The sequence below is a fragment of the Suricata suricatta genome, chromosome 12 (genome assembly GCF_006229205.1).
Source record: "Suricata suricatta isolate VVHF042 chromosome 12, meerkat_22Aug2017_6uvM2_HiC, whole genome shotgun sequence".
NCBI classification, from domain to species: Eukaryota; Metazoa; Chordata; class Mammalia; order Carnivora; family Herpestidae; genus Suricata; species Suricata suricatta.
Genome location: NC_043711.1, coordinates 15,544,835 through 15,555,546, shown reverse-complemented (window position 1 = coordinate 15,555,546; position 10,712 = coordinate 15,544,835). Strand labels below are relative to the sequence as shown.

General features: G+C 53.9%; 1 protein-coding gene and 1 long non-coding RNA gene across 3 annotated transcripts in view; one reads left to right on the top strand and one right to left on the bottom strand.

The window, feature by feature from the left end:
• Nucleotides 1-1,087: 1,087 nt before the first annotated feature.
• LOC115272988 lies at nt 1,088-2,327 on the bottom strand. The gene is made up of 2 exons (XR_003900589.1): nt 1,914-2,327; nt 1,088-1,375 (listed from the first exon to the last, which is right to left on the bottom strand). It is a non-coding gene; the product is annotated as an uncharacterized LOC115272988 (long non-coding RNA).
• The window catches only part of FYCO1 (FYVE and coiled-coil domain containing 1), a 68,381-nt gene continuing 59,846 nt past the window's right edge, over nt 2,178-10,712 (top strand). For both annotated transcript variants that reach the window (XM_029915853.1, XM_029915852.1), the window contains exon 1: nt 2,178-2,285. The gene's annotated coding sequence lies outside the window, so the exon portion shown is untranslated. The remainder of the gene's footprint in view (nt 2,286-10,712) is intronic.

Genomic DNA, 10,712 nt, shown 5'->3' with positions numbered 1-10,712 from the left:
AGAATGCCACGTGAAGATTGGAATTACACTATCACAAGTCGAGGACACCAGAGATTGCCAGCAACCAGAAGTTAGGAGAAAGGCATGGGACAGGTGTTCACTCACAGCCTCTGAAGGAGTCAACACTGTGGACATCCTGATCGTAGACTTCTAGCCTGGAGGCATTTACGTCACCTGGCCCATAGGACTTGGTTATGGCCACATGAGCAGACTAACATGGGCGCCATTTCAGTGGGTATGCAGGCCATGCCAGGGCCTCTCAGAGCCCCTCATGGGCTTTCAGTGTTTACTGTGCCCACACAGAAGACAACTCCTGATGGAAGACACCCACAGGAGACTGGAAACTGACTTTTTACTGATATCTGCTTTGTACCAACCCCATACATTTCCACAACTCACAGCCACCCTGTGACATTTCTGTTTCCCGATTAGACCAAGGAAGGCATCAGAGCTCAGAGATGTCATACTCCAACATTCATGGCCCCGAACATGGGGCGTCACTGCCTGAGGCAAGAGGTCACAGCTCCCAGGATATGGGGCCATAGCCCCAATCATGTGGGGTCATAGGCCTCAGCACGATGGGCCCTAGCTCAGAGGACACAGGGTCTGGCACCTGAGTGCAAGGTGTCACAGCCCTGAGGATGTGAGCTCACAGTCCTCATCAAGAGGGGACATGGCCCCAAGCATGTAGTCATGATCTCAGAGACATGGGGTCAAGGCCTCTGGCACATGGGGTCATGATCCATTCATTGGCACCATAGTTCTGAAAATGTGGGGTCATGGCCCCAATCACATGGGGTCACAGTCCTGAGGATGTGAAATCATAGTCCTGGAAAAATGGCACTAAAATCTGACATTAAAATCTCTCTTACCCTCAGTATGTCACAAAACCTTTCAGACTGTGGTTGGAACAGTGACTTTCCCCTGGCCACTGACCTACTATTCCCTCTCCTTTTCACAGTTTTTAACAGAAAGAATGGAAATCACTTTCCCACAACCCCCACAGATCGACTGCTCCATCCATCTGATCACCAATTTGTGTGTACCTAATTAATTTATAAAAGATGGCTAATGACATACAAAACCCGAAACTTAAGTAGGAAATTTATTTCCTTTCCTGTATTATCCCACCCAGCCAATGTTGGGGCCATGGCGCCTGACTGGACACCAGTAGCTATGTCCTGTGAAATAGAAAGCTGCTTTTGATTAAATGGTGGGAGCTAAGGCAGAGGAAAGGATGGTGCACCCAGAACTAGAAAATGACGGAGTGCAGGCTGAAGTTCCCCAGGTGCTCTTCTCTTGTCTCGGATCCATAGCAGAGATAGTGAATGAATGCATGTTGTTCTCTTGAGTCCAGCCTCGGAATACCTTGCAACTTACAAATAGAAAATAGAACTTAGAAAATCAGACCCAGAGTGGGGCAGATGTTCATTCATTAACACATACGTTTTGAGCACTGAGTTCAAATACGTCCCTGTGGTTTTTTTTCCTTTTAAGCATTTATAATTTTTGAGAGACACAGAGAGAAAGAGAGAGAGAGACAGACTGACAGACTGTGATTGGGGGAGGGGCAGAGAGAGAGGGAGACACAGAATCTGAAGCAGCCTCCAGGCTCTGGGCTGTCACACAGAACCCAACGTGGGGCTCAGACTCACAGACTGAGAGATCATGACCTAAGCTGAAGTCGGATGCTCAACAGGCTGTGCCACCCAGGCGCCCCAAATAGGTCCCTGTGTTTAGAAGTGAGGGGGATCTGGGAAGTCCAGCGACACTTAATGCTTTTCATTTACCCCGCCCAACCTATCGAAAGTATTCTCGTCTCAACATGCAATCAATATAAAAGTAGTAATAAGCTATTTCACATTCGTTTTTTTATACGAAGTCTTTGGAAGTCAGGTGTATTTTGCACTTACAGCCCAGCCCATGTACTATTCAACTCAAGCCAGCCACATTTCAAGTTCTCAAAAGCCACAGGGTGATAGCGATGACTTGTGGACACACGGGCCTGCGAGGGGTAGAAAGGCTTAACCCCGGGCCCGGTGGCACCGCGGCGCCAGGATCGCAAACCTCAGCGCCGGGAAGCTAGCCTAGAGTCCTAGTCCCCGCCCCTCTGCTGTGGGGTTCAACGGGACTTGTAGGCGTTGGCCTGCGGAGCGTGCCGGGAGTTGTAGTCCGCGCCCGCCTGCGGCGGCTCTGCGTATCATGGCGGCTCACACCGCGCTACCGCACTCTTCCGCTGGGCCCCTGAAAGTTTCGCTTCTGCCCAGCAGTGGATCCAAGAGCGCGTAAGTGCCGCGGGGGAACGGCCGGACCTTGGGGGCGCCTGGACCGCTGTCGGTCTCGGAGCGGAGAACTTCCCTCCTGACGCGGCTTGTCACCTGTTGCCCTCACCGTCCCCGCCCATCCCGGGTCTCCTCCAGACCCTGTCCCGAGCCCTTGCCCTTGGCCAGCGGGCCTGGGAGGCACCTCTCGGGCCGCTGCTGACCCTGACCCTGGAACCCTGGCTGCCTCTGGTGGTCAGTTGGAAAGACAGCCCCCCCAGCCCCCCGAACCCCGGTTCCATGACCCGCGAAAAGGAGCCCCCCCGTATAGGAGTCTCAGAACAGCCCTCGAATCATTTAGGCACAGGAGGACAGGCCGTAGAGTTTCCGCCTGCATTGTCCGAGAGGCCACTGACCATAAAAGGCGAAGTTCGGGCCAGGATAGCCCAGACCTTGTTTATCCCTCCCTCCCGTAAGGGGACAGTTTGTTCATCCTGGGCCATCTTTGCAACACCATCCATTCTCTTTACCTTGTGTCCAGGTTCAGGGGCTCGAAAGAGCCCCCCCCCCCCCCCCCCCCCCCCCCCCCCCCCCCCCCCCCCCCCCCCCCCCGCCAGTGACCTTTCCTGAAACACCTGTGGATTTGGGATTGGCTGTGGTGTGGCTGCCTGGGACTTGTCTGGATGAGAGTCCTCGCTCTTCAGAACCTAGGCTGGGGGGTGTTGTAGGGGGAGGGCGGGATTTTATTTTTGTGGAAGGAAAGCGTGTGTGGTTGACACATTAACCACATGGCTCCCTGTTTTGTGCACATGTGTCTTCTGATGCCCCTTGTCACTCTTCACAGCTCCCATTGGCTGCCCCCTCCAGAAAAAAAAATAGAGCCCTTACCGAAGCTGCTTGTGTTGGCCACAGCCTCTGCTTGTGTTGACCACGGCAGTTTCCTCTCCCGCAGAGAAATGGGTCAGGGGCTCTTTGAGGGCAGAGGATCAGGCTGTAATCTGCTCACTGCCCTCCGGCCCCTGCAAGCCTTGTGGTCTCTGCTGCAAGCTTTACACCCCTGCCATCTGCTTAATGCGGCTTCCCTCGCGTGTCGGTGCCGTTACAGAGCTGTCTCACTGAGGTTTTCTTTCAGTGGCTCCCATCTTCCAAAGGGTGCCCCTGTCGAGTGGGTTCCACTTGACCCTCCCTTCTGTGACAGCCACTGTGCATCAGTTACTGAATGCCCTGTACCCAGTTGAGGGCCATTGTTCTTATCACCCTGGAAATCCAAGTTAATGGTCTCAGTGAAGGGACATGGCCTTCTTTGGTTCAAGGGATCTGCAAAGCCTCTTGCTTTAGGAAAGGTTTTCTGCGTCTCTTACAAGTGTTAACTCTGTGTTGTCCTGCCTTTGGTTTTTAAATTGCTTTTGGTATTTTACTAGAAAAATGGTGAAGCACAATCCTTGAAAGAATTGTTAGGTGAACATGTGCCTGCGTGTTAGGATCTAAAACCAATGTTTTACCTTGATTATTTTTGTAGCTGCTTTGGAGTCAGTCCTCTGGCTGTTCCTTGGACGGTCTTTGCTGCTTGTGGCTGGTTTTGGGGCAAAAGCATGAGATCAAGAGCCACACTTTTCTTTTTTTGTGTTTATTTATTTTTGAGAGAGAGACAGAGACAGCACACAAGTGGGAATGGGGCAGAGAGAGAGGGAGACACAGTATCAGAAGCAGGCTCCAGGTTCTGAGCCATCAGCACAGAGCCCAATGTGGGGCTCAAACCCACTAACTGTGCGATCGTGACCTGAGCGGAAGTCGGACACTTAACTGACTGAGCCACCCAGGCGCCCCAAGAGCCACACTTTTAACCTTTTGAGACAGGAAGACCCCCCCAGAGATGTTTGTGATAAGAGAAACTACCCAAAAGAGACAAGATCAGAGTATCTGGTGACTTTGACCTGTGCTGGTCCCCGAGGCTGTGGGCTGCTGTCTCCAGGACACGTAGTAGGCACTCAAGAAACGGCAGTCCCTCTCTTCCCTTGAGGGGAGATGTTTGGCTGGCGGGTAACCTGTGTTTTCTGGTGATTCCAAGGACAGCTTTGGTGACTCAAGACCAGAATGTCTTTAAACACGAGGCAGAGGAAATGTGTTGTCTAGCTGTGCTCTCACGGTGAAAATCACTGATAGGAGCTCAGCGTCTGGGGCCATATTCCCTGGAGCAGCCCCCCAGAACACACAGCAGGTGAGGTTCAATGACTGGCATCTTGGGACCAGCTTGAGGCCTCCCATGAGCAGAGGTGAGTGGAATCTGGCCTGGTCAGCGTCTGCCCAGCTGGTGTCCCATGTCACTGTGTTGCTCCAGAGATCGGCAGGACTCTCGATTTGTGACCTCATTGTCAGTGTTGGGACTTTTGCTTGTTTTTGTTTTTAAAGCTCATGATTGGTGTAAGGGCCTCTAAACAACTAAATAAATCAGTAGTGTGGGTCCTGTGATGCATCCTGGGGTCTGTATTGATCCTCCCACTGCTTGTAAGCATACTATTTGTCACCATCATGTCCCTCTAATAAGCTTCAGCCTCAGAGCATGTGGGCTTATGGCTTTTTTGAGACGAGGATGGTAGAGCCGAGCTCAGTGGGGCAGGGGCCGTTTCCCTTCTTTCCACACGTTGCAGCCGGTCAGCCTGATGGTTTTCGTGGCCACCAGTGGTCGTTGTGGCCTTTAAAAGACACCAAGGGCCTGTTCCTAGTTTGGCCAGATCTAGAGCCGGGGACGTGTACATCCGTGTGGTTCTGAGGGGATCTGTGGTCTGGTTACAGTGCCGTGGCCCTGCGGCTGGTTCTGGGGCCCAAGGTCAGGTCTGGCTAACCACCGCAGGAGCCCGGAATACTGCATCCTTGACCTGGGGCAGAAAACCGAGCCTGTGGAATCCAGAAGAAAAACCAAAAGCCACTCAAGCAAGCTGTTAGTCTGCAAGGGGGTTGGCCAGGAGGAGCATCCCTGTAGGAGGGCCGGGCTGGGCTGGACAGCTGAACCGGAAGTGGCGGACTGGCGGACTCCCAAGAACCGGAAGTGGCCAACTCCCAAGGAGCCTGAAGGCATTTCCTCGGGCTGAACCTACAGCCTGTTGGGCTTCTACCAGGGCACCTGCAGCCTAGGTCTAGAGCAGGGAGGGGACACTTGGAAGCCTCAACCAAAGGTAGCCACTGGGAACATCTGCTCATCTGTCCTACCTCCTCCTTGGGGAAGGTAAAGGGTAACCTCCCCTCATTTCCCCATATGGGGGGAAAAAGCTCAAACAATAAAAACAGGGGAAAAAAACCAAAAAACAAACCACAAACTCCACACAGAAGGTAGGAAGAGGTCAAATGACTTCTCCCGGACAGACAGATATGCCAAATTAGCCTGAAGAGTTTGGCGAGCTAAACATACCACAGTCTCCCCCAATGTGGAATGATCTCTATTGCATTATGCATTGCACTCCTAGGAATGGAAAGCTCACATGGACTAGTCCAATTCCAAAATCTGAATAGGGGCCAGACTGGCAAGCCTCGGCGGTGCTTAGTAAAAGAGAAGACAGTTTTCTTGCCCAGCGCCAAGCTCCAGCCTCAGAGCCGTCGCGGCTCCCGCTTGCCCTTCCTGTCTGCCAGCGTAGCCCCAGCCCCAGGCCTGTGTGCACCTGGGATACTCCACTTGTCATGCAAACACCGCCCTGTCCTCAGACCCATCCATACCACCCCCCACCCCACCCCGGCAGTGCTCTGGTTGATGGTTCCAGATCCAAGCCCCAGGGATGCAGAGAGGAAAGGGCCTTGGGTGGGCTGGGTGAATCGGGGAGGTGGCTGTAATGGCAGTGGCTGTCCTCGTCCAGAAAGGGTGAAGGAAGCTTCTGGATAAGGCCGCCTCAGGCCGGAGCCCCGTGGACACACTTAATCCAGCCAGTCCCTGAGTTACACCATTCCCTTCCCTCTCGGGATAACAGTGCCCTAATGTTTCCCCAATAATGCCGGTATAACACCGACAATTATAAAATGATTTTTTAACACATTATTTTAATCAACAGAAAAGTAATTTATGTGCAGTAAAGGAAAATGGAAAAATCAGAGAAATAGAATATTTTGAAAAGTTACCCCCCATTTCCTTCCCGCCATTGAGGGATAATTCTCATTATTGACCTGTTGGTGCATTTCGATGCCTAAAGTTCAGGTTGGCCCGTGGAGCCAGAGACTGTGTGTCTGGTTTTGTCTAACTGGCTCTCTCAGCCCCCAGGCGAGGTGTGAGGGCTCTCCAGGGGCTGGACGGTGCTGGGGAAATGTGAATAGCAGTGGGGCTTACGGACCCGTGGGGAAAACGGGTGAAACGAGAAATTACCATCCTGGGGAGTGGCCACGAACGTGGAAGAAAGTCGGTGGGGCCTTAGGGTCCCGAACAGTGTAGAAACCGGGGCCTCACGTGTTCACCTGTGTCTATCACAGCGCGCCTCAGGCCTCCGGCGCTCTCTTGTCGGCCTGTAAGCCTAGTAGGAGCTTTGCCCCTCTGCAGTGGGCATTCTGGAAGGCCAGGGCGCACCGGCCTTCTTCCCGGTGGCAGCCCCAGCGCCTGGCAGGCCTGCCCCTTACCAGGGGTGCCCAACAAATACCTCCCGCCTGGCAGTAGGTTAACTCTTTTGGGTTACACGTTGTCTTCCTCCTTCCTGCTGCATTTAGTGGCTAAACCATAATCTAGCAGAGATTCTGTTCATCGTAGTCCGTCATTGGCTGGACTCGCCCCCTTGGTACTCCGGTCAGGATTGAGGATTGTCTCCCCCCCTCCCCCAGCATAGGATTTTGGAGCTCTGTGATTTTTTTTCCATCTGCATGGGGTTTGTGCCGTTCAGGGGCCGGAGTAAACAGATGCTCCGGTTGGGCTCTCAGATGTTCGAGTGGCTCTTCCAGAAGCTGCCCAGAGCGTCGCGCGTGCCGTCGCCCCCTCCTGGTGTTTTCTCTGAGCTTTTCCAGCGGCAAGACCTCTGTCTGTCCGCCCCAGGTATGAGCGCGTGGCCCCTGCCGGAGCGCCCTTCCTTCCACCTTCCTGAACAAGATGGTCTGGTGTCCCCAGTCCCAGAGGCTGCCCCTCACATCCACAGGTTTCTGGACTCTGCTTTCCCAGGTCAGTGGGCTGGAACGGGGGCCTGATTTGTGTGTGTCCTAGAGGCAGTGACCGAAAAACCAGAACTGTTGTCACTGGGAGCACAAGGGCCAAGAGAAAGTCCAAAAAGTGATGGCCAGTTCCCGAGTCTCCCTTCCATTTAAGAAAGCAGAGTACACGCAAGGAGGAAGTGTTTGGGAAAGGTCCCTGGCCTGCAGTCGGTCAGCGCTGTCATTAGGTCCTAGGAGTTGGGCTTCATTCCTATGCCCTGAAATGTCTGCCCCACGCCAGCCTCTGACAGCCTCCTGAGCCCTGTCCCCGGCACCCTCCTGAGACTCTGGTGACGGCAGCCTGCCCACCGACCCTTCTGACCCTTCCTTGTGGAGCCAGCAGGGCTGCCAGGCCTTCAGAGGCACAGGTGCCACTACGCGCCCCCCCATTCCAGAGGTGGCAACTAGACAGATGCTATTGGGTGCGCTAAACCTGACCGAAGCAATGGACTCTTCCAGAAAGGCTTTCTGCTTTTGGTCCATCTGAACCATCCTTGCTATCATTCTTTCCTACTCAAGGTGGAATTTACAACGGGCACGCCCCTCCCCCATCTGGAAGTGGGGCAGGAACCCAGCCATTTGGGGCCCTCTCTGGGTCCCCTCTCAGCCACTGGGTGAGGAGGAAGCACAAGACATTCTGAAGATGAGGCAGGGTTGTCTCCTACGCCCCACACCTGTCTCCCTTCTGATCCTTCTTTACTAATGTGACTAGGCAGACTGCTGTAATTGCTCCTGCCAGAGCCAGTTTCTGGGCTTACGAGTATTAGTCATTTGCACCATAGCATAAATAAATTTACACAAGCCAGCTGGGACTAGACTGCTGTCTCTATTGTTAGGGCATCAGGGCAGATGTAGGAGGAGTTTGGAGGTCAGGAAGAATCTTTACCTCTAAAATAATACCTAAGCCCTGACTGGGAGCTCAGGCAATAGTCGCGGGAGCGGTCAGCCCGTTTTCCACTTTACCAGAATATTGGATGCTCACAGACATGCCGGAGAAGCTTAAATACAATTCTTAGCTGTTGGCAAGAGATTTCAACATTCCCCAAATTTTACAAAATCAGTTTCCTGGCATTTGAAAGAGATTGCCAGAGACAAGCGAGGGAGGTTTCTACAGGCCATTGCAGCAAGGACCCTGGGTCCAAGGAGGGGATACACTCTTTGGGGCCTTCTCCAGGTGTGGGAGTCCTGGGGTATTTCCCCCGGTGCCGAAGCGGCTGTGGCCCAGGCTGTGCGGACTGAATCTCCCGAGTTAGGAGAGCAGTTGGCCGATGGCTTGTCAGGATCTGGCTGCTTCAGCCTCCTCTGTGGTGCTACAGAGTCAGGTAGCTGTCCCAGGTTCCTGGCCCAGAGCTTCTGGAACCCCAGGAATTTCCTGAATGGTGGGAGTGTCTTTTGTTAAGTGTGCCCTGGTCAGCCACGCCTGAGTTTATGCTAATAAGGGGGCCCTCCTCAGCCCCTGGGGTAGCTTCAGGGTGGGGGCTGGGTGCTTAAGGCCACAACCCTGTGATTAGAAGGTTGGAACTAGACCTCTGGGGAGTGGGCCAGGGCAGCAATGACCTCGTCTAGGTAATGAGGCATCCATGACACACCCCCAAGTGAGGGGGTTCCGTGACCTTATGGGTTGGTGAATAGCTGTGGTGCTGGAGGGTGGGGAGTCCTGAGTACAGGGAACGCCACCAACCTCAAAGCAGCAAACACCCCCACCCCCACCTCCGAGTCTCTTCCGCTTGGCTCTTCCCAAATTATATCCTTTAATAAGATAAACAGTCATCACAGTCATCGTGGTGTTTTGCCAAGTCTTGAGATCTGTTCTAGCAAATCATGGAACCTGAGGAGGGGATCGTGGGATCACCAACTTAGAGCCGGCTGGTCAGGAGTCCAGGTAGCAGTCTGGGACTTGGGAGCAGCGTGTGAAAGCCACCAACGGCAGTCTTGTGCACGGTGCCCTTGACCTGTGGGGCCTGTACTGATGCCAGGTCGTTAGTATCAGAACGAACCGGATTGGAGAAGCCCCAGTTGGTGTCAGAACTGGTTACTGGTGTGGAGAAAAAGCCGTATGACCATGATGTGGAGAGAGACGGAGCCGAATTCTGGGTCCTCTGGTGGTTAATGATGACCTCAGACTGGGGTTAGAGGGAGGGCAGCATGCTAAGAGCCGTCCTCCCAAAGGCCAGGCAAAGAGCATTCCTATGGGAACCATGATCTTCCAAGGAAGCTCTGATTGACTTCCTGAAACCCTGTGAGGGGGGGGCGCCTGGGTGGCTCAGTCAGTTAAGCATCTGACTTCTGCTCAGGTCAGGATCTCACGGTTTGTGGGTTCGAGCCCTGTGTCGGGCCCTGTGCTGACAACTCAGAGCCTAGAGCCTGCTTCAGGTTCTGTATCTCCCTCTCTGCCCCTCCCCTGTTCATACTCTGTTTCTCTCTGTCTCAAAAACCAGTAAATACTAAGAGAAAACAAAACTCTGTCGTAGAACCCCCCCATCCACGGTGGGGAAGCCCACGCTGACCAGCAGGTCCGGCAGCTGGTTCTCTTGGGGCACATTACCTGGGTGGTGACTCAGGCTTTCTGGAAAAGCAGCTTGTGTAATCAGCAGCTGGGCATGGCTCACCCCGTGACCCGGGAACTTGGCATGAGCTGAGCCTGCTTAGAAGGTCAGATGGAGGCGGGCTCCCACGGCCATGTGGACAGGGCAGTTTCCCCTGGGCACCCACACGCCGCCAAGGAGCACATTTCTGTCTGTCCCGGGGCTCATCACGCCAGGCCTCACGGGCCCCCTCCCCACCTCATCCCCATGCCCTTCCCTCCCTGGGTCTCTTCGAAAGACCTCTCATCCTCATTTTTCAGGCCTGGCACAACTCGGGTGCCCCTGCCTCTCACCCTCTCCCTCCCCCAAGCAGAATTAATGTTCCCTTCCTTAATCCCTAGGGTATCTTCTGAAATTCGTCATAGTGTGGCCTTTTGCTTTGAGACACTGTCTGCCGCCTGTGAGTTTGGGCACATGTAGGTTTGTCGGATCTGTATAGTCATGTCACCGCCGCCACGGCCACGACACAGAACTGCCCCCTCCCCAACCCCCTCCAAATTTCTGCCGACTCTTGTAGTCAAGCCCCCCCTTCACCACCACACCCCACTTCAGCCCAGGTCCTGGCAGCCACCGCCGTGCTCTCTCCCCTGCATTTTGCCTTCGCAAGATCATGTGGATGGAATCATGAGGACTCGGCCTTTTCCGTCCGGCTGTTTTCCCAGCAGAAAGCACCTGCTGTATGTGTCTGCGGCCCAGCCCATTTTGACGCTGAGTA